We start from the raw sequence: 25,940 nt of genomic DNA on the forward strand, positions 1-25,940 counted from the left end.
GAAAGAGGGAGAGGTGCATTGGCTGTGGGGTGGCAGTTTTCTCTGGAAAGACAGACAAAAATCTTGCCCAAGAAAGGAGGAAAAGGGAAAGTGTGGCACAAAGGCAGCTGGACCTGGGTTCCAGGGGCTGGGTTGTACTGACAAAGGGAGGCTGTTTACGTGGGAAGGTGGCAGGACTGGAGCAGCAGGAGAGGATGACTGCAGTGGAGGAAGTCAAACTCGGGATGGGGTTTCCACTAGGAATGACAGAGCAGCGGGAGGGAGAGCAGCGCTAGAGGAAATGGATGCTGGGGGCGAGCCAATATTGTCTTTGCGATAGGAGAGAGTGTCAGAGGAGGAGGAGCAAGGAGGCTGGAGAGACCCAATAACCAAATAAATGTAAGAGAAGGGAAGGGGAGCCGGGAGTGGCTGGATAACACCCACGGAGGGCTGCGAGCGAGGGCCGGCGGAGGGGGAAGACCTGGCGTGAGCACAGGGCAGGCCCGAGCAGCAGCAGGAGCAGCAGCAGGAGCAGGTGAGGATGCGCTGCGGGCCGTGCCGAGCCCCCCGCGCCGCAGGGCCGCCGCAGGGCCGGGGCGCGGGGCGGGGGCTCCTGNCCCTGCGGCGGCCCCGGCCCGTCCCCGGGGGCAGCGGCGGCCGCCGCCCCTTTCCCTCCCTCCCCTTCCCTCCCTCCCCGCCCGCGGTGCCGCCTCCGCCGCGCAGCCGCACGCCCCGCGCGGTGCGGTGCGGAGAGCCCGGCTCGGCTGCTGCTCCTGCGGTATTCCTTGCTAGACGGATGTAATTCCTCCTTTATTTTTCTCGGTCGGGGCGGGGCGCGGGGGGCGGCGCGGGGGTCGCGGCGCGCTGTCAGCCGGGCCCGCTGCGGGGCTTTGTGTGCGGGAGCGCCGCGCTGACCCCGCCGAGCTCCGGGTGCGGGCTGCGGTCCGGGCGCGGCCATCGCCGCGGGTGCCGCGGTGCCCGCAGTCAGCGGCACAATGCGTGGGCTCGGTTCGGTTGTGGCGGGGCTGGCTCTGGCTGTTAGGTGGGTACAGGCCTGATTTAACAAAAAAAAAAAAATATGGCAGACTTGTGCTAGAGACTGTGAGACTGCAGCAGCTCTGAAAAACCCTCGTTCATGGCAACCGGGGCTGACGTTTCATTCAGCAGCTGATGTTTTTCATTTTGGAGTGATGATACAGAACTAGAGCGAGCATTGAATTTGTGATGTTGATGTCTTAATCGTGAATGAAATTGCATTCTTGTTTAAAGGTGAGTAGTGATCTGTGTTTCTACGTTGTGCTCTACATTGTTGTGTAGGTAGAAATGCTAAATGTTCCAGATCAGGATTGCAGGGAGAGGGAATAAACACAAACTGTCAAGATCCGGAGCGTTCGGCTCATCCTTCGACCTCTATTGACAGGATACCAGCATTATGAAACCTGATTATTGAACTGTTCGGGAAAAGGGCTGGAATTCCCGCAGCCCGGCATCGTGCTGACAGGCATCTTGGGGAACAATCCTCCCCGGAGCCGGGGTTGGAGAGGCAGGGCAGGGAGAGGAATTTATTCCGAGAGATAGCAGCCGTGTGGAAATGTCAGGGGAGGCTGTGACTCCTCAGGCCATTGCAGGAAAGCTCCGCTGGAGGAAGGACTTGTATATGCTCAGAAGGCTCTGGAGAGAGAGACAGGAGTGAAAATGGAATGGGATAAAGGGCTGGGAAGGTGGGTGATGGCAGCGGGATGTGATTTTTAAAGAATTGTTCTTATCCGTTAGCAGGTTTTTTTTTCCCCTCCGTGTTTCTGGGGAGAACAGAAATGGCTGTAGTGATGCCTCCATGACTTAGCAGTGGTTGTAGGGCTGTGAGGAGGCATGAAGTGCTGGCTCATGTGTCACAACTAGTTCTATAGAGGCAAGAAAATCGGGAATATTTTGTTACTTCGTGTGTATTTTGTTACTTCAGGAACATAAGTGTGGAATTAAGGATGTGGAATCAGGAGGTCAGGTTCTGGAACAGAACCCGCTTTGGGTTTTTCTGTAATGCAGGTTAAGTGCAGCAAATGACACTCACTAAAGCAGGATGCAGCATTTTGGGATAAATAGGAGCTTGCAGCAGCCATGTGGCAAAAAACGTTAGAGATGCTGTTTCATCTCGGTGGTGGCACGGATCCTGCAGCTTTTGGAATTGCTGTGTGTCACTGAGCCCTGCCTGCACACAGGAGTGGGGCAGAGAGGGGCAAAACCCTCTTGCTGCGTATATGGAGACCAGGGTACAGCTGTGTGCTGCTCCAAGAGCCCCTGGGGAGTGGGAGTACAAACCATTTTATGAAAGATGTTGTGTTTTTCCTTCATCATCTATCGAATGGAATCAGCTAAACCCCCTTTATTGGATGGGCCTGGATTGCTCGTTTGCATTACGTCACCTGACTAAGGATTTATTTTTCATGTGGGTCAGTTACGGAATGAAATATTTGTAGTTGGATCACCTGCAAAATAATTGTATTTCATTAGCAAGGAGTGCGTGGACATCTTTCATGGAACACAGAGGAGAAAGTGTGTGTATGCAGATGTTTAAGGGTCAGACTGCAAAAGTTATTTAGGCTGTTAATCTCTATAGGCACCTAAATTCCTTAGTCATCTGATCTGGGCACAAGTGAACAACCAGTACAACAGTTTATCATTGCCCATTAGCCATGAGTCAGCGACTAAATCCTGCCCAGACTGGTGTCTGTGGCTACAGGCTTCCTGATTGCCCTTTCCCTAGGGTCTAGGGATACTCTGGAAGTGCTGGAGGCCCGGGGGGCAGACAGGTGACCTGTCAGGGCAAGGAGCCACCAGCTGCCCTCGGATGTCTCTGGCTCAGCTGAGGTTGGGCAGAGGAGCAGTGCAGGCTCTTTCCTGTGGTGCCTGGAAACTCCTGATGAGAGCAGGCCCGTGCTCCATGCTAGGAGCCCTGTGGAGCCATAAGGGCTTTCCTGCCATATCAGCTCCTGCTGTGGGCTGCTCCTGTTCCCAGCTGATGGAGCTGGGGACTTTGCCAGCACGTTGGACCCTTACCTCTGCCGAGGCTCATGGCAGTTTTCCCAAGTGAAACCAGCAGGAATCTGGCTTAGAGGTGTGAAATGTGAAAATCCAGTTGCCTTCTTTTGCTTGAAACCTGAGAAACCATCTCATGTTGGATTGTTCTGACCAGATACCACTTGCGTGGAGAAGCAAGTGTTGGAGCTGCAGCTCCACACCGAGGGGAGTGTGATCCATTGGGATCCGTGTCCTGCAGAGCCTGGTTTGGAGACTGCTTCCCCCACTGCTGGGTTCTTTCCCCCCCACCCACATGTGGTTTTCGTTTGTCAGCCTTTTATTATTACTCTTAAAATGATCTGCTGTGAATTTGTTTTTCTAATGAACATGAATACAACGTCGCAGCAGTTACAGCTGGACCTTTGGAGGCTTTTCCTGTAATGAAAAAAGGGTTTCAGAGAGATTACATGTTTTTTTTTAAAAAAGAAAGACATAAGAAAATTCTTCTTATGCCCAGTAGACCCCAACTTATTCAACAGCTTGATCAGAGTGACATAGATCAATTCAATATATATTTAAGCAGGCAGGTTTTTTTCTTTTTTGTCCAACTTTATTTCTTTTTCATGTATTGTTAATCCCAGACACATTTTTTACTGTCCATTCCTCATTAAAAAGGCCAGCTTTGCATGGAAAAAAGCTTTGATGTATGTTGTTAGGCAAGGGGTGAGTTCATAACAGATTTTATGGCTGGGGGGGCTGTGTCTGGAAGTGTTATTCCTGCTTGCAGTGAAATGTATGTGATTATTGAAAGGTATGCACCAATGTATAAAGTTGTACTCCGGGATTGTGTACATCTCCCTGGGCCCAAGGACAGATTAAGGTTGAGGATTATATTGAGCTATTGTTTTTCATCACTGTTAACATTTTTCTCATCATCTTCTCTGTGAGGTTTTTTCTCATTGAACAGTGATAATTTCAGGATGTTCTTACTTTGTAATGTTTTTTCACTTTTCTGCTATTCTCTTAATATATTATTTGATTGTTTAAGATATTTACTCTCCTATTACATTGCAGAAACTTGTATTTGTTTTTAAGATGCATGTGTTTTAGCTACCAGAAACCCCTTTGGTGTGTCACCACTGCCACCAAAGGAACACATTCACGCTGCTGCGCAGCCACTTTTATTCCAAAATGTGCTGAGTGTTACAACTTTAAAAAGAAATGGTGAGTTGGTTTGGTTTGTTCAGCAGCCCCTCATGTCAAGAGGGCAGTGGGGACTGAGCAGAAGAGGCACTGCATGTCAAGCCCTGGTGGCAGCAGATGCTGATCCACACCTGTTGGATGCTGGGAATAGCCTTGCTGGTCATACCCGTGCCCTTGGAACAGGAGAGGTGTGCCATTAACACTCTGTCCTGAGAGCTAAAAATACTCTGCCACCAAACTGTTCACAGGTAAATGTTCCAAATTTAGCAGGTTTTCTGTTTACTGGTTTTCCAAACATAGGCTGTTCCCTTTTTGGGAGAAGAAGCCAGACCTGCTGAGCAATTTGCCTGTGATCTGTGAAACATGTTCAGGAATGATGTTCCTGGATTTCATCTCGGGTTTTGTTCATGTGTCCAGAGCTGTGCACCAGAGGAAACAGTTTCTCCTTCTCTGTGAGAATAGGAAACACAAATGCAAATCATCAGAGAAGCTGTAGGCTTGCCTTGTAAAACAAAGTGTTGGTATTTTATGTTTAAGACAGGAATAAGGATTGACTGACAGCTCAGTTTGATTGGTGTGACCACTGGGTTTGGTTTCGTTAATCATGTCTCAATACTACGTGGAATGATCCCTGGAATGGGCAGCTGCTACTCTGCATGAAATGTGGGGTCTGGGAAGAGATGTAGCTGCAGACCCAGATTTAGGATGTGACCAGAGAGGAAGAGATGCAGACCTGGAGCCACCCAGCCAAGCCCCACTACCCACATGAGCGACTGGCATGGGGTTATAATGGGTTTGAAGTACCCAGCTTAATGAATGAAGCATTTATGCTTCACGTGTTCAGTCTTGTAGGAAGTGCTGGAGTGGCTGTTGTGACCCTTCCTGCCCTCAGTGGGGGGGGACTCAGACACCTTTAGTTCTGGATTTTGGTTTTTCAGCTTGCTTTGAGGTTTTGTAAAGCAGCATCACACTGAGGTCATGCCTGTGCTAAAATCCCCTGGCAGGGCTGCAGTGGTGCCTGCAGAGATCAGGGAGGATCGTGCCCCACCCCAAAATGTGGAGTTGGATTTTCCATTTTCTCCCTTCCTTGGAGGTGTCAGTGGCCAGGCCTGGGTGGGAGGTGCTCCGAGGTGACGCAGAGGTTCCTCTCCAAGCCTGGCCCTGACATTTTAAGGTTATACTGATTACCCACTTTATCCCAGGCAGACATTTTTCCCAAGCCAGACCTACAGGCTTCATTGGGAAATCTTTAGTTTTTGCTGTGGGATTCAGCCCCAGTAGTGTCCCAAGAACGTGGTGAAGGTCTTCTACAAGGAGTTGTGGGGATTTCCTGCCATCCAGCAGTAATCCAGATCTGCAGCTTTTGGTTTTGTAAGTTCCTGCCTTTTGTTCTGAATTAATCCTATTGCTCTATGGATTGATTTATTAGGGAATGACATGGGTATCTGCTTTTGGTTCTTGCATGATAAAAGGGAGCCTTGTGTTTGCAAGGGCAAGGAAACTGTGCATGGTGAGCTCTGGCAGCGTGGGCAGAGCCCGGGGTACAATGGAGCTGATCACTCTGGGGTTGTGCACCAGGACCAAAAGCTGATTTTTCCCACTCATTAAATCAATTTTGCTTAGTGCCTAGACACCACAAATGCTCCAGCTAATTATAGCAAGTAGCTCCTCTGTTTTTTTTGGCTTGGAAGGGAAAAGTTGCTGTCTGTTGTATGTAAACTAATTCAATGTAGATACATTTATTTGAACACTCACAGGTTTTGGATTTGGGCATTCCAGGTGTTGGCTTTTGTCAGTAGCTAAACCAATGGTGAGATTTTTCTTGTCAAAGGCTTTCACTGACTTTTCTCTTAGTGAACAAATATTTCATGAAAATTATTCAGGGTCATCTGCACCAGTCTCTGCAGATGGGGTGGATGGCTCGTGGCTCCGGGGTGCCAGTGGCACACACATTTATAGCAACACTGGAATGCAGCTTGGAGCTAATTTTTGGAAAGGGAAATTGGGCCTAGATCTGCCTTATAGAAGTCTGGATGTTTGATACAGGAGGATCATCCAGTAGATCACCCTTTGCTAGAGCCTGGATCATGCAGTGAAGAAGTCAGGAGAGTTCTCTATAAGTTAACAGGAATTCTTTGTCATGTAGGATCCATATGGGATAAAGATAACCTGGTCAATTTAACAGCTGCTTCTTTTTTTGCAATGTAAAATACTGTGACATTTTTTGGAGCATAATACCATGAATAACTCTCCACAATTTCATCATAGTAAAAAATGAATCGATTAAGTACTACCTTTTTATTTTTAACCTTTTTTTAGAGTAATGTATTCTTATAGCAATTTTAGATGCTTTTAGGAGGCTGGGTCCTGAGACTGAAAGAAATCTGGCTGACTTTGGTGGGGCTACACTGATAATCACAAGTCAAAAATTCTGCCTTGCAGTTTTCAAGTTTTCATAAAACAAACACTGGAGCCTGTTGTGTTTTATTCTGTTGGTGTTTTTGGCATCGGAGAAGCTTTTCCTGATTGTTTTCCTCATTTGAAGGCTGATTGTACTGAGTGACCTCTTGCTACTAAAGGGTGGGTCAGTTTATGTGGGAAAGTCTTAGTCAATGTGTCTGGGAGATAAGTGGGACTGCATCCCAACGAGCCTTGTGCGTTAAATACTGGAATGTGCTGGGGAGCTGCCAGGAGATTGGAAGCAGGACTCTGCGACAAGCCCAATGCAGTCACACTCTCCCTAAAATAGCACTGTGGATAACAGGAGATCTGCAAAGTTATCACTTACCTCATTTTCGCACAAATTCTTTCCTAAAAATGGATTATTGACTGAGGATTCAGGCGGGTTTTTCTGGTAATATATTCCATTTACATTTTGAGAGCAGTCATGTCCCTCTTAAGTCTTTGGCTGCAGGTAAGAGGGAAAAACCTTGTGAAACCACACAAGTCCCAGCGCAGGAAAAGCCATTGGTGTCATCCTCATCATCACCTGAATGAGAAATGAGATGGGTTTTACCTCAGTGTAGGTCAGTAGGAGCCTCTTCAAATTCACCTTGAACAGTCTGGAAGTATCAAGGCAGAGATGAGTAAGTTCAGCAGCCTCAGACGTGCTTGGGCTGGCTGTGGGTGACAGGCTTTTGGCACCAGCCCCTGGATGCAAACAGCCAGTGTTTGGATATTCAAATGAGCAGTGGTTTACCACTGCAGACCGTAGATGGTTTTGTTTAAGGGGGAAAAGAAGCAAATTTGATTTTCGGCCCTGTGTCAAATTTGTCGAGGGAAGAATCTGATTGTGCAGCTTTGGTGGTTAGCGTAAGCCAGTTAAACATTAAACCTGGGATGCCTGAATTAGTTTCTTACAGAAAGAGGATGAGTTGTTGCTAAATGGGATAGTGTGAGGAAAGTGCGGGGGCAGCTGGGCTGGGAGCAAGGTTGGGTGATCCTGAGTCAGCAGGTGGTTGTTTAGCCCTGGTGAGAGGCTGCCCGAGGAAAGTGTGGATCCAAACAACCATTCCATGGAAGTGTGTTTGCACTGCTGCAGGGACCTGCACAAGGAGCTGCGTGAAAGGGAAAATAAAAGTGAGATTGTCAGGGAATCATAAGCTTGAGAACAAAAAGTCTGGAGTGCTGTAAGTTGTGACCTCTTGGTGCCTGCAGATTTGAGGATGAGCTGCGCTCTTGGAAAGGCAAATGGATTAGAGGTCATTTCTGGAAAATATCCCCCAGCTTCTGGTGTGCACTGCCAGCCTGGTGTCACTTCAGCTCCCGAGCCCTTCGAGGGATGACTCCCAACAAGCCTGGACCAGGACTGCCATCCCTGGCCCCTGGAATTAGATCCACAGGGATTGTGCTGGGAGCAGAGCGGGGTCATATCCCCTGTGCTGCTGAGGCTCTCCATGGAGAGGACTCTCAGCCACAGCTGCCAGGCTCTGCTCCCCTGCTGCACAATCCCTCGGGAAGGGAAAGCTGTGGCACTCAGGATGAAGTGGGGCGCTGTGGCTGTGCTCCCAGGTTGGCTGGGGAAGAGGAGGTGGCACAGCAGCCCCACCCCTGTGCCCCCGGGGGATTCCCTGACCCCAGGTGCCCCATTGATCCAGCTTTGCAGCTTCCCAGCGCCCGGGTGTGTAAAGGAGCTTTATTGCTGCTCCAAGGAGGGACATGATGACATCAAACCCAGGAAAGAGAGGTGAAAAACAGCAATCCAGTGGAGTTTCACTGGGCTCTGCCTTCTCCAGTCTTGTGCACTTTCAGGTTTTGTATCAGGAGGCATAAAAATTTCCAGAAATTGCAGTTTATGTAAGAGATGTGAATAATGGCTAATAATAAGTGAAACTGCCATGAGGAGCTGGAAGAGGGGGGAAGCAGGTTATTTTTGGAGATCTATTCTCATTGTATGCTAGACAAACAAGAATAAGGTGACTTTGCATTAAACATATACCACAAAGAAGTAAAGATATTTTCCCCAGACGAGTCCCCATGGTGCAGTAATGGTCTGTGCTATCTGCCAGTTTAGGAATGAGGCTCAAAACTGCTTCTTCACTGTTTAGTAAGAAAAAAAGGACCTTCCATTCTCATTTTCATTGCAGTACTGTGATTCTTCTTGCTCTGTGAAGCTTGAGAATGAAGTATCTGAATCCCCACTTGTGCCAAGTTACACAACTACATCCCTGATGTGTCCATTTACATCATCACAGTCTGGGACTTGAGGTTTTAAATCCTCTTCATAGAGAAACATGCACAAGAACATCTCAGAATCACAGAATTAACTAGGTTGGAAAAGATCTTTGAGATCATCGAGCCCAACCTATATCTGAGATAATTTTGTCTTGCTCAGTCATGTTTCACAACCATTTTAGAAATGCGAAGATTGTAAAACAAGTGACAAGATCCCAAAATGTCGGAGTCAGGGATGGTGATCCCTCTCCGTGGGCAGGTGACAGGGAGCACACAGCTCTTATCTAGCTGTGTTTTTAGTCTGAGTAATCCTAATCAGGTAGTAAATCCTGAGTGAGATTATGCTGCTGCAGCAAGTGCAGCAAAGATCAGCTGCAGGGCTGGAGTGGGATCTGGAAATGCCTGCTTGGATATTCACTGAGGCAAACCAGAACTTTGGAGGCTTTGTAGGATCCTCCTCTGAAGGAGTGGGAAGAAGCCCAGTGAAGACAAATGGTGAGCTGGCTGCAGCAGGGCTGACAGGTGAGGAGCACATGGACATTCCAGGGCGAGGCGGAGTGCTGAGGGATGTTTCTACAGCTGCTGCTGACCAGCAGAAAATAACATGAATCACTTGGGGCTGCAGTGGCACAGCAGAGCTGCTGCAGAGTTCAGAGAGTCCCAAAGTTCCTCGGATTCCTGGCACGGGGCGATGAACCCCCGCGTCACCTTTAGGGCAGTTTTCTGAGCAGAACATCCATGTTATTCCAGAGTGCCTCTAACAGGAGGACAGCTGTTTGCAGTTTTAACTTCTGGTTGTCATAAGCTGTGGCAGGAATCCAGGGAGCCATGGAGGAGCCCTGGGCCTGAAATTAATTTTCAGCCAACTCGATTAGATCGGCGCCCGTAGCAGACTCAGCACTACAATTTTATGTGTATTTTGGGACAAATGTGGCCCCTTGCTGGGGTTTAGTATCTTGACCATCATATCTAAAGGAGACCTAGGAGGGCATGCAGATACATAAAACAAGGCACAAAATTATCCTTGTATGCATTCTTAATGCTCTGCTTTGTGGATTGATCAAAACAGTGCAATTTGATGGGGATGAGCATTGAGAAATGGCCACTATGCAGCAGCACAGCTGCTCCATCAGAGGGGAATGAATTCCCAAATTGCATCCCAAGCATGTTATTAGAGGATTAAAGAGCAGGGCAACTCACCTTAGCTAACTGTCCTGAAACTGTGCTCCACTCATCATACATATAAATAACTATTATGCAAATATTACTGGAGCAACAAAGCAGGTTTTGAATTTGCTTTGTGCCTTGCAAATGACCAAGTCTCTTGTCTCAGTGTTTCAAATGATAATCTTGTTTTCCCCAAGCACAAAGCACTGACATTACCTGTGCAGTAATTAGAATATACCACTCAATTCCTCTTTCCCTGAATTGGTCTCAGCATACAGTAGCAGACTGGAATGTTTGGTACGCCATTTCCTTCCTTGATTAAGTTAAAATTTAAGAAGATTTCCCATTTGGGCTGTCATCAGAAGAAATAAATCTTTGTTCCTTTTAAAAATTTGCCCATTCTGGTTTTGACTGATCATCACTTGCTCCCTGCACATGTCTCTGCAGAGGGGAAACCACCTCAGTTTGTACCAGGAGAGGTTTAAGTTGGATAGCAGAGAAAACTTCTCCCTGGAAAGGGTTGTCCAGCCCTGGCACAGCTGCCCTAAAGGGATTTAAAAGCTATGTGGATGTGGCTCTTAGGGACATGGTCAGTGGTGGCCTTGTTGGGTTAATAGTGGGACCTCAGGGTGTGTCAGGAATCAGAGGCTGGATGGATGCTGGGTTCTGCCTCTAGAGGCTTGTGGGTTTTGTGCTGATACTTGGTCCTTGAATATTGCACCTCAGGGATCTGTTCCACAAGAATCACTTGGAAAACCCTTTGCTACTCCTTGGAAAAGTCTTGGATGTGACTTGCCATAGAGAACTTCCTGTTCCCTGGGGTGGTGGTTTGGGAATCAGGGTGTTATGATGGGAGGCTCCAAATTAACTGCAGATAGTAATAATAATAATAATAATAATAATAATAATAATAATAATAATAATAATAATAGTGTTGTGAAGTACTGTTAACAGCTCCTCCATCAGTGAAATTACCATTTCAGTCTTGCCTGGGGTTTGGGTTTCTCCTTCAGGGACTGATGAAGCAATTCCCAGAAGTGACATGTTTGGGGAAATCGTGTGCCCCTGTGTTTGGTGACTGCTCTTGGCACATTTTCCTAGATTTATTGCTAGAGAACCCAGGTCTCCTCAGGGACAATAAGGAATTTTCCTGGCTCTGTTGACATGGAGTTATTTTGCTCGACCTGTTCCTGATGTTGGCAGGTGGTGGCCGTGGGAGCCAGGGGATCCCATGGGGTTGGATGGGATGGACTGGAATGGGATTAGCATTGTGTTTGGAAGTATGTTGTTTCAAAGTTGCATTTTGTGGTGAGGGAATCCAAACAACCCAAATTCATGGGCTTGTTCCCGAGTTGCTGGGTTTAGAAGGAAGGCCAGAGGCTGTCTTGTGGTGTCAACAACAAGGGGGAGGAGGCTTTGTAATTTGAGTGTTGCAGCAAACAGAAACCCAGCAAAGGCCAGAAGAAATGCAGCTGAGGGAATTTTTATACAAGCCTATGGTTAATTTTAGCTGGGAGTTTGGGATGTAGGTTTTTTTTAATGGCTTTTAATTTCAAGGGCTGCTGAGGGATGGTGAAAAAAGGATGTTGTGTGTGTGTTGCTGACCTCCCAGTTCTGGTTTTAGCCGTGACACCTGGCTGGGTTTAGCAGCTGGATGTTGGAAAGCTTTCATAATTAGGAATTTTGTGCTTTGTGTATGGTGGTTTCTGCTGGAGACTATGGTAAGTCCCCCTAGCTCTGTTTCCATGCAGAACTCAAAATGGAATGGGAAGAACAAGCCTTTGCACAGAGCTCTGTCACAGCCTCCTCTTTGGTCGCCTCTCCCTATTACAGTGCTGTGATTGTGAGGCATCCATAAAGCCAGTGCTTTGCTAAAAATAGGCCATTCCTCTTGCAAATGCTATTACAATTCTGATATTCAAATATTAAACCTTCTCCGCAGTGTTAAAAATAGCTGTGAACAGAGAAATCCTTTGCTTATTCTCAGCTGAAGAGTTGAATATTAAACGAGTCAAAGGCTCAGTCCCGAGGCTGGAGCTGTGTGGGAGTTGAGCTGAGGCTTCCTCACCCCTGTTTCTTCACCCATCATCTGCTGTTGTTGTTGAACACAGAGGACAAGTGGGTGGGAGAGAAAAACTAGCAGGAAGTGGATCAAAAGAAAGTGAGGAGTAGCCAAAATGAAATGGAGAAAATAAGAGTGGAAGCAAAGCGAGAGGAAACATCAGGATTTAAGTAGAAAACTGCATTGAGAGTGTTTCATCAGAACAAGGCTCTGATCCCGAAGGCTGCCAGACAGGGATTTGGGGAGCAGCTGGCAGAGGGTGTGAGGCAGACCTGCCTCTCTCCCAGGGCTGTGGGCACAGCCTGTGGGCTCCGTGCCTGTGGCAGGAGCACTGCAAATTGCAGCAAGCCACTAATTGCCTTTGGGAGGCCACTTACAAGGGTGGGAGCATCCTGAGGATTGAACTCTGGGAAGATCAAGGGCTTGGCAAGTTGGGGTGTGTGCTCCAAGTGCTGATATCCTCAGCCTACACGCTTCAAGAATGCACAAATTGAAAGGCAGGTGGTTTTTTTTCCCCCCTCCCCCTTCCAATGCTCTTGTGCATTAACTAATGCAAAATTTAATAATAAAATACCATTTCAGCAAAATAATTTCCTTCCATTTGCCATCAACAAAAGGCATATTGGAAAAGACAATTTCCTCCAGGGTGAAATAAAGGACAAGCAAACAGAAATGACCATTGTAGATTTAATGGTGAAAAATGGATTTATCATGTGGCTTGATAGTCATCTTAATGATATTATGAGGCAAGGAGGGAACCAAACAATGCCCATCTTTTATCATGGAAATGAAGCCCAGGAAGGCTTTCAGCAAACACTGCTTAGCCAAAAATAAGGGTGAAGGAAAATATCATTTGACCATATAATCCCATGGGTCCAGGTGACTGGTGGCAGGACTGCTCTCTTTGCCTTAGAAGTTCCAAGGGAAAGGAGATCCTTTTTCCCTTTCTGTAGGGGGGAGACCAGCACTAACAGTTCTTAGCTTACTGGGTTCAACCAGTTGTGTTCAGCTGGAAACCCCTCTGATGATCATCCATCACAGCTGGAGTCCTCTTGGGAGAGAATCCTGGAGCAGGTGGATCAACAAGGCAAAACCAGAATGCTTTTTGTCTCTGACAGTATTATCCATAGCCTAACAGGCTTGTCCTGGATTTCCCCCAGCAGGAATGCCATTTTGGCTGTGGGGACATGTGCTGCCAGAAGGCTGGCAGTGAGGGAAGAGCTTGATAAATCTCCGTGTCGTCGCTGTGTCTGGAATCACTTTGGGATTGCAGCACTTCAGCACCCTAACGCTCCCCCTCCGTGCCCTGCAGCTGTCTTTGGAGCCCTTCCCTCCTTTAGGAGGTGCTCCAAGAAAGGCAAGGTCCCTGTGTGTTCTCCTACCTCTCCTGGCACCCAGCCACCCTGTTCTGGTCACAAAGCCCAAATCTTGGAAACCCAAAAGGACACAAATTTCAATCACAGATGAAACACCCAGAAAAAAACCAAACCATGCTGTGGAGAGGGCATGGCATGGCAGGTCACACACCACGGTCCAGTCCTGGTTTGCAGTGGCCTTTGGCTGCTGGTCAGGGTCTCTCAATTAGCCAGTGGTCTTTCCTTTGTCCAGGTCACCTGTTGCTGTCAGTGGTGCCAGGATTCCTGAGCTTTGATTTGTATGAGGTCCCTCAGGTGTGGCACTTGTGCCTGTTGTCACCCCAAAGGCAGATGTCTTAGCTGAGGTCTGCACAGAAATGAGGTTTAGTTCCCCTTGCTTTAGCAATCCAGGGAGAACTGAGCAGTTTGTCCTTGGAAGGCCATGCTGACGTGGTGAAATGTCCATGTGTGCTGCCCTGCAGGCCACCAGGGTCCCCCTAATGTCTTTACCTGAGTCCTATTAACCACTTTACATACAGAGATGTTGACTCACGTCTCACACCATGTTGGTGCTGGGGTGAGCAGTTAAGTGCATCATTTTAATTCAGTAACATCGAGCAGGGATTAAATTCTGCACACTGGCATTGTTTCCTGGGCAGAGCACGCTCACATGAGATAACAGAGGTTACCAGGCCTCCCAAATAAGTTAATTTTTATTCTCCTCTGTTACATTTGAGTTATGGATGAGAAGATGGGTGAGAGGTATCAGCTCTGGATAGTCCAGGTATGCATTTCCATGGCTGTGATGGCACTGCCTACTGGTGGCAGTGATCCTGATGCTTCCTGCCAGGATTCACCTTCACCTTTCTGTCCGGCATCCCCATATCTTTTGTCTCCTTCAGTGTTATTCAGTTATTTTCATTTTCAAATCACAGTGTCCTCATGAACCTGCCAGTCTGTGCCCAAGTTGCTGCAGCCAGATCTTGGGTTTTCTCAGATACTTTTACTTTCATAGCCTCCAAAAGTTATCTAGAATATCTTAAGGGACCTTGGCTTCAGTGCTCATTCTTCATTGACAAAATCCAGACCAGCTTTGGAAAGGTGAGCAAAATTGAAAGTTATGTCAAGAAGAATGCTGAGCTTTGCTCTGGAAGGGAAAGAAAAATAAGTTCAGACTTATGGCTGGCTGTTCTCAGCAGGGCTGAATTGCAGGTCCCTTGTCATCAACTTGCTCATAAACCATCCTTGATTAATTTAGTAGCAAGTCCAAGTGGGAGGGAGGAGAGGGAGCTGTGCTAGTCTTGATGAAAGAAAATCTGCCCGAGGAGCAGGCAAATCCAAGCTGTAATTCCTGCAGAGCTTCAAACATGGCTGTAATTTTGCTGATTCAGAGCCTCTTTTCTCCAAATCTTGGCATGGATTCCTGCAGGCAAATGTGTCCATGTCTTCATTTGTCAGAGTAAAGCAGCGAGGGCTGAGGTAGGACCAGAATTCCCAGGACACAGATTGGGAGAGCCTTCCTGGGAGTAGGATGTGGGCTCATGTGCCCTGTGATCTGGGGAAAAAGCTCTAAATGGGGAAAAATAAAGGCCAGACAAAGCCCTATAGCAGCATTCCTGGGCTAGAGAATTCCTGCATAGTCCTGTGACCACCTGCTGCTCTCAGGGCTCCTCCCAGGATGTTTTGTGCAGTGTCCACTTTCCTGTTTCACTTGCACTGAAATAAATGTACTGATGGGTGTGATTTTTTTCTTGGTTGAAATTTTTGTGAGTATTCCCTGGACTTGCAGAGCAGATGATGATTCTGTTTTCCCTGCTCTGACCTTGTGAGCCTTCCCAAAGCTTGGGCAGGGTGAAGTATCCCAAAATCCCTGATAGAGACGCAGCTGCTGTAGGCTGACTGTTCGGGATAATGAAAGGAGGGAGATCAGAGTTTTGCCTCAGGCTTGGAGCATTGGAGACCAAATTAATTTTGATGGTGTCCAACACCTGTGAAAATGAGACTTCCAGCATTTTGCTGCAGGTAAGGAATTGGCTCTGGGTTGGGATCTCAGTGGTGTTTTTTCCCAAATGAGACCTATAGAGTTACAAAAGTATTACATTGGGGGTAAAACGTTGTTTTTGATATTTTCTGCCAGTTTTGTTGCTAAAAACAGTGATGGTGAGGCTAAATTGGTACCCCTCAGTAGAAGTGGTTAATTAATGTGTTGTTTGTGCTCACTCAGAGTCACAAATCAGTAGGGAAAGGTTTAACATCAGAGAAGTAAAGTGAAAATGCGAGTATCCATTTCCCCAAACTCACAGTCTGTCCTGTTGCTGGTTTATTTATTCCCCTGCACAACCGACTCTCCTGTTGGACAGTTGAGAGTGGCTGTTCTATTTTAGCTGCTAATTTGTCTGTGCTTGGGTTACTCCTGACTGACACTTCCCCACAGGAGCCCAGACCCTCCCCTTGTGCCGGTGGGAGATGAGGTCATGGATGCCTGCTTTGGCCTGGGAGGAGGCTGTGAGTAAGGAGTCATTTTTGTCCTGTGAAATGCCAGCCCTGGTGCCTGCCTGGGTCCGTCTCGGAGGGGAGGTGGGAGCTGGCAGCCCTTGCTCTGCACAGAATGTCTGAGGCTCTCTGTAATTTCCTGCTCTCCAGATCCCCCTCCTGCCTGGAACCCACGCCCTGCTTTGTTCTGGGTTTGGCCAGCTTGGAGAGGTGCCTTGCTGTGCTACAGCTCTCAGGACAACAAACCCACCCGGTCTCAGCGTGCTCCAGACTGTGGAATTCCAGTGCTGGATGGGGCTGGGGTGGTGTCAGTCGGTGCCAGAAATGCTGATCCCAAAGGATAAGAAGCTCTAGGGAAAATGACCTGGTTAAAATCAGTGTTCAGTGTGGCTGTTCCTGCCATGTGTGTGGGCTCCTGGCATTGACTTGGGCTCAAATGGTCCCGTTTTGAATTTCACCCCCCTGTATTCCCTGCAACAACTTCTTTAAATCTTGTGCTTCACCAGGATCCTGGAAAGAATCCAATAGCAGCCACTGGGGAAGGGGGCAGAGGAATACAGAGCAAGGTGCCTTCCTTGTGATGTTTGAGATTTTCAGCAGCCTTCAGGAATTAAGAGGTTTTATCCATCTTTCAGCTAATTTCTCTAAAACCACAGGTAGCTCAAAGCTTCTGTAACATCACAGCACTGGTAATTTTGCTGCTTATACCCAGGGTGTGCAGCAGAACTGAGCTCCAAACAACCCCTCTGTTGTTGTACAGAACTTATGATAACTTTGAATGGTGTGAAGTTTTAATAGGCATTAAATCTTTGTAAAATACTCAGTACAACTCTTGTGTATCTGCAATTAATAAGTAATTCAGCCAAGCCAAAGTCAAGCAAGCACAAATCCCCTTTATACCACACTGTACCATCTGTCTAATCTATCTGTGTCAAATATGGCTTGTTTGGGTCTGTTCTTCCACAGGCTGTTCTGAGTATATTAAATTAAAATTTCTGGTCAGGGGAATACTCTTCTCTTCATGTTTCTAGCTCAGGTAGGAAATGTGTTTGGTGCTACTTTTTGTAATGTATTTGGTAAAAAAGTACCTGATGGTCAGCACAAATATCTTTTTGTCGTGGTTGATCAGAGGGATTTTTAGCTCCAGCACCTTCCCAGCAATTCCTGTGGAAGAGCTGAGGGAAGGGATTGTCCTTCAGGCACTTGCAGGTGGACAAGCACCAAAGTGGATCCTGTAGGTTCATCTATTGCCCAGAGCTTGTTTTCTGTTTGTTCTCTGCTACTCTGGGAAGGCTCTGTTTGCCTGGAACTTGCATTAGAATGGTGGAATGTCAGCAATATTGAAAAGGACTGGATTTCCTTTCTGCTCTCTTGTGCCAGTCTGTGTGAGTTGGAAGTGCTGGGGGAGTGCAAGGAACAGCACTGCAGTGGGGCAAAAATAAACTGTAGGATTTGTAGGTAACCTTTTATTTGATGATTTTCCAAAGCTGCTGCAGTGCCCTGTGTCCTTGTGGATTACAGAGCTTGCTGTGCTGGGAGCTGTTGGAGAGAAGGAAGTCCTTTTGGAGCAGAGCTGGGGGCTCTGGGCATGGATGTATGGCTTGGGTTGTGGTGATTTGGGTTTTACTCCCTCTTCTGCACAGGGAATGCCTGGTTTTGGAGAATAAAGACATCTGCAGAGTCCAGACATCTCAGAGGGGCTCCAGGGCAGGTGGGTCTGCAGGAGGGATGCTTGGGGGGAGCAGGACTTGTGTGTCCATGAGGTTCCTGGGCTCTCATGGAAAGAGCTCAACTCTGCTGCTCCTGCCCTGCCTCTGAGTGTCTGCACACCAGGCTCCAGTGGGTGGGAATGGGAGATTTCTCTCTGGGTCTGCTGTAAAAGCAGCACACACAGAGCCTGCATTCATCATTACCCTCTGGAGTGAACCAGAGCATGGAGCTTTTCCTGAGATGCCTGTTTGGAACAAGAACAATCTATAAATTCTGCATTTTTACTTATTCAGTCACATTACCTCGCTCTGCTGCTCACTACCTCCCCTCAGCCTCACTCAGGTTTTTTTTTTGTTTCCATCCTTCACTTGCATGTGCTTTACAGGGAGAGATCCCTGGTCTCCAGACAGCTGAGCCTGCTGTGCAGTGCCATGTGAAGGGAAAGCAAACTCCAGCCATTCAGGAATTAAAATGGCTGAGTTGGGGTGTGGTGAGTGTTAAGATGGAGCCAACCAAGCAGATCGTTCTAGAAATTACACCGGCTGATTTTGCTGTCCCTGGTGAAGTTATGATGCTTCCCCTTGTGTGTTGTGTTGGCATTGATGGCATCACTAATAGAGATGTTTTATTTAAAATCCCACCTTGAGTGCTTCTGTTCAGCTGCGTGTGGTACAGGAGTAGGAACCAACAGTGGGATCCTCTGGAAGAGAAAGGGCAAAGCCATGCTCCAAGTCTGCTTTAACCTCTTGCTGCCAGTGCCTGGCTTTTCATGGAGAGTATAATAATTGAAAAGCTGGCATAGTGTAATCCTGAGGTTTATATTAAAGCCTCTTACGAGTGCATCATGCATTTCCAAACACTGCCATTAATATATTCTCTTTGAGAAATGCTCTGATCCAGGCGCTCTCTGGGTTTACCATTCCAAATAAGGATGCTTTAATTACTGGTGACCTGATTTGAATATGGGCTGGACTGGTTTAATTTCAAATATTAATTGTAGCTCATTGGATTGGTTATGCTTTTTGCTTTGTTCCTGGAGCAGCCACGATTCTTGCTCAAATCTGTGTGTTGGGTCTTATCCCAATTCCTATCAAAAGGGACACAGTGCTGACCCGATCCTTTCAGTTAAAAGTCCCATTGTGCTTTTCCATCTCATTCCTCACTTTCACCGGGGATTCTGGAGTCTGGTGTGTGGGTGGAAGCCACGGAGAGGATGGTGGTCAGGGCTCCAGGAGACATCTGGTCCCATCCCAGGCCTGTGTGAGGTCTGGGAGCTGCAGTGGGGCTGCACTTTCCCCAAGGAACTGTTATGCTGCATTTTTGGTAAGGAGGGGAGCTGGGCTTCCTCCAGATCCATGGGAGCTACAAGGAGGAGATCAAAGCACAGCTGGTCGGGAGCAGGGAGAGCATCTGACCACAAATAATTGTTCCAGCTTGGAATGCCAAGTGACAGTGAATGGCATTTGAAACAAGTGGTGGGGTGGGTCTGCTCAAATCTGTTCCTGGTAGGGGTCAGAGAACTACAGAGCTGGTCCCACTTCATTTAAAACCAATGTTGGTTTTGAAATCCTTGGAAAAAAACCAAGTTTTCTGGTTGGTTTTAATTTTTCTGCTCCTTACTCTCATTTGGTGAGGCTTTCAAAGCTTGGAGATTTCAGTTTTGCCTTGAAAGTGAAAGAAGGCTCAGGATTTCCCCCGGGAGCGGAGCTTTGAGAGGCTGAAAAGGCGGCAGAAAGCTTTCTCCTCCGGAGGTTTGTCCTCGCCCAAGATGGCTGTCAGGAAGGACGTGTGGGAGAAAGGAAAAGCAGGAAGATCTGGACAGCTGCCAGGCATTTAAAAGGGCTGTGTAGTAAACAGTCATTAGGTGGAAAATGATCAGGATTAGCGCTTTCTAAATGGCTCCAGGGCTGTTCTGGGTTTTGTTGGTTGGTTGTTTTTTTTTTTTTAATGTAGTTCTGCAGGTGTAAATCTGAAATTTTTGAGAACCTGAGCTTTTTAAAAAGTCAAAGCTAAAGAAGATTCCACCACTTGTTTGCAAGCATTCCTTCATAACCGTATCACCCCTGCTGTACTTGTTCTCCCTAGGTAATGCTTTAGTGCTTTTAAATTAAAGAATCATTTAGGTACATGAAATAAGATAACATTGACATAAGGCCCAATCTGTTTAGGATCCAAGGCAAGCGATCATGGCAAGTGAAGGATGTCTCTTTCTTCCTGGTTGGGAATTACTTCATGTATTTCCATAACCCAAGATAATTCCAGGCCTTGCTCTTCTGTAATTCAGGGAAAGGTGGAGCCTTTCCATAGAGAGCCCTGAATGCAGGGAGTGTGACTCAAGAAACCAGAGAGAACAGGCAGTTGCTTTTTGTGGCAGATGTTGGCTTGATGGCCATGACAGAACATGGTGTGAAGTGGAGCTTTTCTCTGCTTTCCTCTGCTTCTCTACTTGTCCTTTCCTCGAGGTGCTTTTTGCCACCTGAATTCCTTTCAGGAAGGGGAGGTGGACACACCTGACCCGTGTGCTCTCTTCAATGTTTCCCACATTCAGTGTAGAGGATGTAGTAATTTTGTATGAACTCATGTAAACAGAAATAGTAAAACACTTTAAACCTTTTTTTGAGCTTAAAGTACAATTGTAGCTGATAAGGTCAATTTCAGAGCTGTGGGAAAAACATAATCTCCATAGATTTGTTTCCAACCCTCCAAATTTACCAGATTATCTGTTTTTCGGATGGGAACTGGGTGTCTAAATCTGTAACAAGGTCCTGACCTTTATAGGATCTGTGCTGTGTAACCCACGTTGTCGGGAAGGATGAAATCATTTTTCAGGAAGAATTTATCAGCAGCTGTGACTTGTGGGAAAGGTGAAGGGCAATGTCAGGTTATCCAGCCAAATTGAGGTGTGCCTTGGGAGAGGAGGGAGGGAGCCTGGGTGCTCCTTGATGGGTGTCAGAGCAGAAACTCAGTGGTTCCACATGCTGGTTTGCAGAGATACAACCTTTTTTGGTGATTTATCCTCCTTTGCAAATGCTTGGAAAAACAATTTCTGAGTGAAATGCACCTTGTTTTGCCATTTTGTGCTGGTGGAAAGAAATCATTCCTGATGTAATTTGAAATGGCAAAACCATTACAGGTCAGTTATGAAAAATGCCACTTGTGATTTCCTTGTGTTTTCACTTTTGTGGTGTTTGCTGTCAGCTGCATAGTTTTGCACATTTCAAATATTTTGCAGAATTAATTTAATGGACCAAGATTCAGAAATCTGGATGGGAACTGAGATACTTTTGCAGGCAGCTTAAGCTGAGTGAGGTGTGTGCACTGGGCAAGCAGCAGTCCCCAAAAATGCTGAGCACATGTTGTTTGCCAGAAAATAGGAAAAAAGGTGAAGATTATCAGGTATTTGGAATATTGAGAGACTTAATCATGGATTCTAACTGCTGGGGACTTGGCATGATGTGTGAGGTTTATTTTCCGGGCCATGAAGTAAGAATGAAATTGTCTGATTGCATTTGAAAGTTGCTGGGTAATGAAAACAACAGCCAAGATCGTATTTAAATATGAAATGAATATCAAGTGGCATTTATGGAACTCTGAGGAGAGATTGTGACTGAGAGGAGACAAGTGGAGATCAAAAGTTATTGGCTTTTGAAGGAGGAATTCTGGAATATTCTTCCAGGATAGCACACATAGTTATCTTATTAAAAACTCCAAAAGCAAACAGGTGATAGAAACAATCTGTAAGATCCTGTCCACTGGGGACAGCTCCATAAATCTTCAACATCTGTGCCCAATTACTGAGCTTCTCGGGGCTTTTTTTTTTCCTGTAGTGCACATTTCTCACTATGAACTAATAGTACACAATAATAAAGAGCTGGCTGTCTGCCAGCACAAACAGGGCTTTGGTGAACTTTGCGAGTGTTTGTGAAGGTAGAAAAGCAATGCAGCTGTTGGGCTGGGGCTGTGCCAGCTGAGGATCCATTTCCCAGACAAGAACCTCAGCTCAGAATGAAACAAGAATCAGATATTTCACATATCCCTGCCTTATGCAGGTTCCTCCTCGCTGCTGCGACGCTGGGGTCTGTGGGCAGGTTTGGGCTGTGCACCTGGAGTGATCCCACTGTTCCAGCGTGGTTCCTCCTGTTCCAGAGCTGGGTTGGAGCCCTTGTTGTGACAGTGCTTGGTACAATTTCCCTGGGAAGTCAGTGCAAAGGACCATAAAGCTTCGGGACCCTTTGGACCCGTTCTCCTTCCCAGGGTGTGCAGGGCAGGTCCTGTGCAGGCCAGGCTGTGTTTAGGTGTGGCCAGAAGGTGTTTGGATCCAAGTGCCAATAACAATAGTTGGGTGCTCTGGAGGAGCCAATGTCATTGGTGTGTTTATTTGCCTGTTTTACTTAGAGAATCCAGAACTGTGAATCACATCTGAGCTCCTCTCGTGGCCCCAGGGAATTGAGGAGCCCTTCTCCTGGCCCTGGCTCCTGGTAAAGGCCTTTGGCTTGCTGTGTAACCAAGGTCTAAGCTAGAGGGATCAGGGCTGGCCAGAGTTTGTGTCCTGGCTGGACTCACTGGGAGTAACATCTTGGGGATGGTGGACACGACAACACTCCAAGGATTAGCAAACTGACATGGAAAACCTGGAAAGAGTCATCACTCTATCATATATAAAATGGTAAATATCTCTTATCTCACATGAATCTGCACACAAGGATGTGCACTAAAATATTTATTAAGAAAAAAAAAAAAAAGACTCAACCATAGCAGAAACATCAAAGAGCCAAAATACCGACCAGAGTTATTTAAGACATAGCTTTTTTTGGGCTTTTTCTTCCCCTCTATCATCTTATTTCCCAGGGTTTTACACTCTGGCCTGTGTGCTTTCTCCTCCCAGGATGCAAATTGTTTGCTCACAAATATTCTGAATAACAAATTGACTTAATTTAGATGGCATTAAGGCTCTTTAACCCATCTCAAAGGGCACGGATGCACTGAGGACTTACAGGCATGCATTTAAATGAAGGCAATAATAAGATAGATTTCTTTTTCTTGCCTGACTATTTTATCTATGCATCAGATGAAAGTTGGAGGGGAAAGGTTTCTGTTAGTCTTGTCGGGAGTTGGCCAAAAAAAATGTGAAGAATGTAGAAAGGAATTAACAGCTGGTGTCCATTTAAAACTTCAATTTGGGCAAATGCAGGCAGCCTGCTTAGTTTTACCTGTTGTGTTCCTCTGGTCAGTGCCCACTAACCCATTAAACGTTTAGTTTAGAGGAGACCAGTTTGGATGTGCTGCTCTTGATTCCTCTGCCAAGAAGTAGATGATGTGTGCTGTGTGTCCCCTGGGGAGGATGAGACACATTTCCTGCTCTTTGGGAAGCAGTGGCTCAAGCTGTGCTTGGTTACTTGCACCAGGAATCTTGTTGGCCTGATGGAATCGTGCCTTACGCTAACTGACTTGGTGATTTACTCGTGTGACATCTGACATTTCCCTCTTCCTGGGGAGGGATCCTTTTCCATACTGCTTTCAGCCATATTTCTGGTTTAGCCATGTGCATTGCTGCTGCTGCAGGCTGTGCTGATTTGCAGGACAATTCTTAACACCTCTGTTCTCAAGTGGGTGTTGAGTATAAAACTGCTCCATTTCTCAGTTCACTTTCCAACCAGCTCTAATCCAGAGAAATGCTGGCATTCCCTCACCCACAGAAAAGTACTGTCTTCATCTCCCCAAAGCAAAAGTTGTCTCAATCTCTTGGTTATCCTGGGTTTATTTTCATTCAAGAGAGAACAGTTAGAATCCATATAGTCCCTATAACATATTCCAGTGCAAGAGCCAAGCTTTGCATGATCCTGGCTGGGCTTGGGCTCCAGCATCTGAAGGAGGTGCTTGTTCTGGAGCAGGCTTTGATGTGCCTCCTCTGGGACCATCACACTGCCCAAATCCAAGTTCTGGTTTAAATTCTTCTTTACAAGGCCAGCTCTTTGTCCAGATCTCAGGAGCTGATTGAGCAGCTCTGCCTATAGCAGAGCTCGCTCAGTGAGGGAGGTGAGTGAGGGAAATGTCTGGTACCTGTGTGGGAGCAGGTGGATCACCTCGGCATTGCTGTTGGGTAATTAGTGCTGTCTTGTGTCTCCTCTTAATGAGAGTCTCTGCGTGTCTCGACTTGGCGCTGCTCCTTCTGGTTTGGTGCTGGAGCTGCTGAAACCAGCTGTTGCTTCAGCTCTGTTGCCTTATGGAGGGTGTCAGCAAATCCTTCCCCATTCCTGCCCCCAGAATTTGTTTTTGTTTGTTTGTTTGCTGATTCCAAACCTGCTGATGGCGTAGCAGGTTATTTACTCTAGGCTGGCCCTTTAAATTGCTTCCCTGCTCTGCCTGCCTGGCTGTGAAGTATCGCTAATAAACAGAGTCCAGAACAAAAGCCTCCACAACAAAACATCCTTTTCTCCCTGGGCGTCTCCCTGGGTGCGGTTTCCCACCGCTGCTCTGCAGTTTGGGGGCAGAGCCAAAGCAGCTCAGTGTCTTTCTTCCTCCCTGGAAGTTGTCACCAGGCAGCCTCCCCCGACCAGCAGCTCCGAGCAGGGAGGAGGTGCCTGTGCACAGCCTGTCCTCGATTTCTCCTCCTTGGCTGGGAGTGGTGGAGCCTTTCCCTGCCCTTACATAAAGCCCTCCAACACGGAGGAGGTTTGCCTGGGCGTAGATCAGGGTAGCTTGACATTACTCCCTGTTTTTGTGCCCTCTCCCTCAGGGACACTCCAGGATTGCCAAGCCGTGAGTGTGCTCAGCCTCCCACGGCTGCTTCTTGTTCTGGCTGTGCCTCGGCTCAGCACTGCGGCATGACCCAGGTGGGCGTCGCAGCCTCCTCCCTGTGGGAAGGAAACGGGAGCTCGCTCACAGGGATGCCGGCAAGGGAAGATGGGCCGAGGCTCTGGCTCACTCCCACTCATCACAGGTTGATTGGGCTGGGACCTTTCGGAAGGGTGGGTGTGGAAGCGGAGAGGTAAAAGAGAAGGGCAGGGGAGACAGCAGTTGGCGGGCTGGTGAGCCAGGCCTGTTTACTTGGCAGCCCTCCTCCTGTAAGGAGGTCAGAGCTATCGCATCTCAGGAGACACTGCAGGAGCAGGAATGTGCTCCGGATGGAAGTGTGTCAGGGCCTGCAGGCAGCTCTGTAGCAAGGGCAGGCTCAGGGGTGCCCTCCTTCTAAAAGTAATGCAGGGCCACCATTTCTCTGTGACACCGCCTTGCTAGGAGTGGGAAGTGGGGCAGAAACTCCAGTCCAGAGCCATGGCACAGAGCCTCTGGTCCCTTTCCCACCCCCCCAAACTTGGCTGTAGCTCTCTTAATTTAAATTAATACAACAGATGTAAACTGATATTGATAAATTGTGTGGTCACACAGAGGCAATAACAGCATTTCTTGAATGACCCAGTGAGTTGTCCATTTTTTCCTGAGGAAAGTTTCCTTGTGGGTTGCAAACTAAGGCACTGTCTCATGATGCCCCTCAGCCATGTGCCACCTGGCACTGCCAGTTTGCTGCCCAAGTAAACAGTGATGTCACTGAGGGCATTCAGGTTGCCTGGGACTTCCTGCCAAGTGAGGGTCATGGCCAGGGTCAAGATGTGAAGCAGTGCCCTCATCCAAAGCAGAGCCAACTGTCTGGCAGGCTGGAGGCAGCGGGAGCGTCTCCGCTTTCAGTCCTTCCCTGACACACAGTGGGTTCCCAAAGCCCAGAGCTCTGTTTCTCATAAGCTGGGTCATGAGAGAGTGAAGACCAGAAAATGGGGAACTCCTTCCTGAGGGCACCTGGTTTTTATTGGAGCTCTGCTCTGCGTGAGTGCACGAAAAATATTAAAAAAGACTTTTTTGTTTTGTTCTGCTGAAGAAAAAGGTAAATACCACTGTAGACAATTGCCCTGTATTTTCACATTCTTTTGGTGAAGGTCAGCCCACAGATAGCTTCTAGAACAGGGTGATACTAAATATTGTCCTTTAAATGCTCAGTGGCTGTGGAAGGAATTTTTTTGGGTAGTTTCTTTGGAAATGTGTTGATAAGGAGTGAAATACATCGATTTTCCTTCCTGCCAGACAAGTTGTCCCTGGTGTCCTCCACCAGTCCATCCACAAGTACTTCTTAGAGGTGTTTGGAAAGTGGATCTTTGCCTTGCTCAGTGATCAGAATGGCAAAAGGTGAAATGCAGAGGCTTCTAACAACTTTACAAGGTGGTTTGGTAAAACAAGGTCCTGGTCTCCTCCGTGTGAAATGGCTGAGTTGTGCTAAAGCTGAGGGGTGGATC

General features: G+C 47.2%; 1 protein-coding gene across 3 annotated transcripts in view; it reads left to right on the forward strand.

Moving 5' to 3' along the window:
- The first annotated feature begins 366 nt into the window (after positions 1 to 366).
- SPTBN1 (spectrin beta, non-erythrocytic 1) overlaps positions 367 to 25,940 on the forward strand; it is a 115,961-nt gene continuing 90,387 nt past the window's right edge. Inside the window, exon 1 of one of the 3 annotated variants that reach the window (XM_039717097.1) lies at positions 367 to 514. The gene's annotated coding sequence lies outside the window, so the exon portion shown is untranslated. Of the gene's footprint in view, positions 515 to 660; positions 778 to 5,448; positions 5,569 to 25,940 lie in introns of those variants that run through there. The other 2 variants (XM_039717098.1, XM_039717099.1) reach the window with 2 other exon arrangements.

The sequence above is a fragment of the Passer montanus genome, unplaced genomic scaffold (genome assembly GCF_014805655.1).
Source record: "Passer montanus isolate IOZ18808 unplaced genomic scaffold, ASM1480565v1 scaffold37, whole genome shotgun sequence".
Classification (NCBI taxonomy): Eukaryota; Metazoa; Chordata; class Aves; order Passeriformes; family Passeridae; genus Passer; species Passer montanus.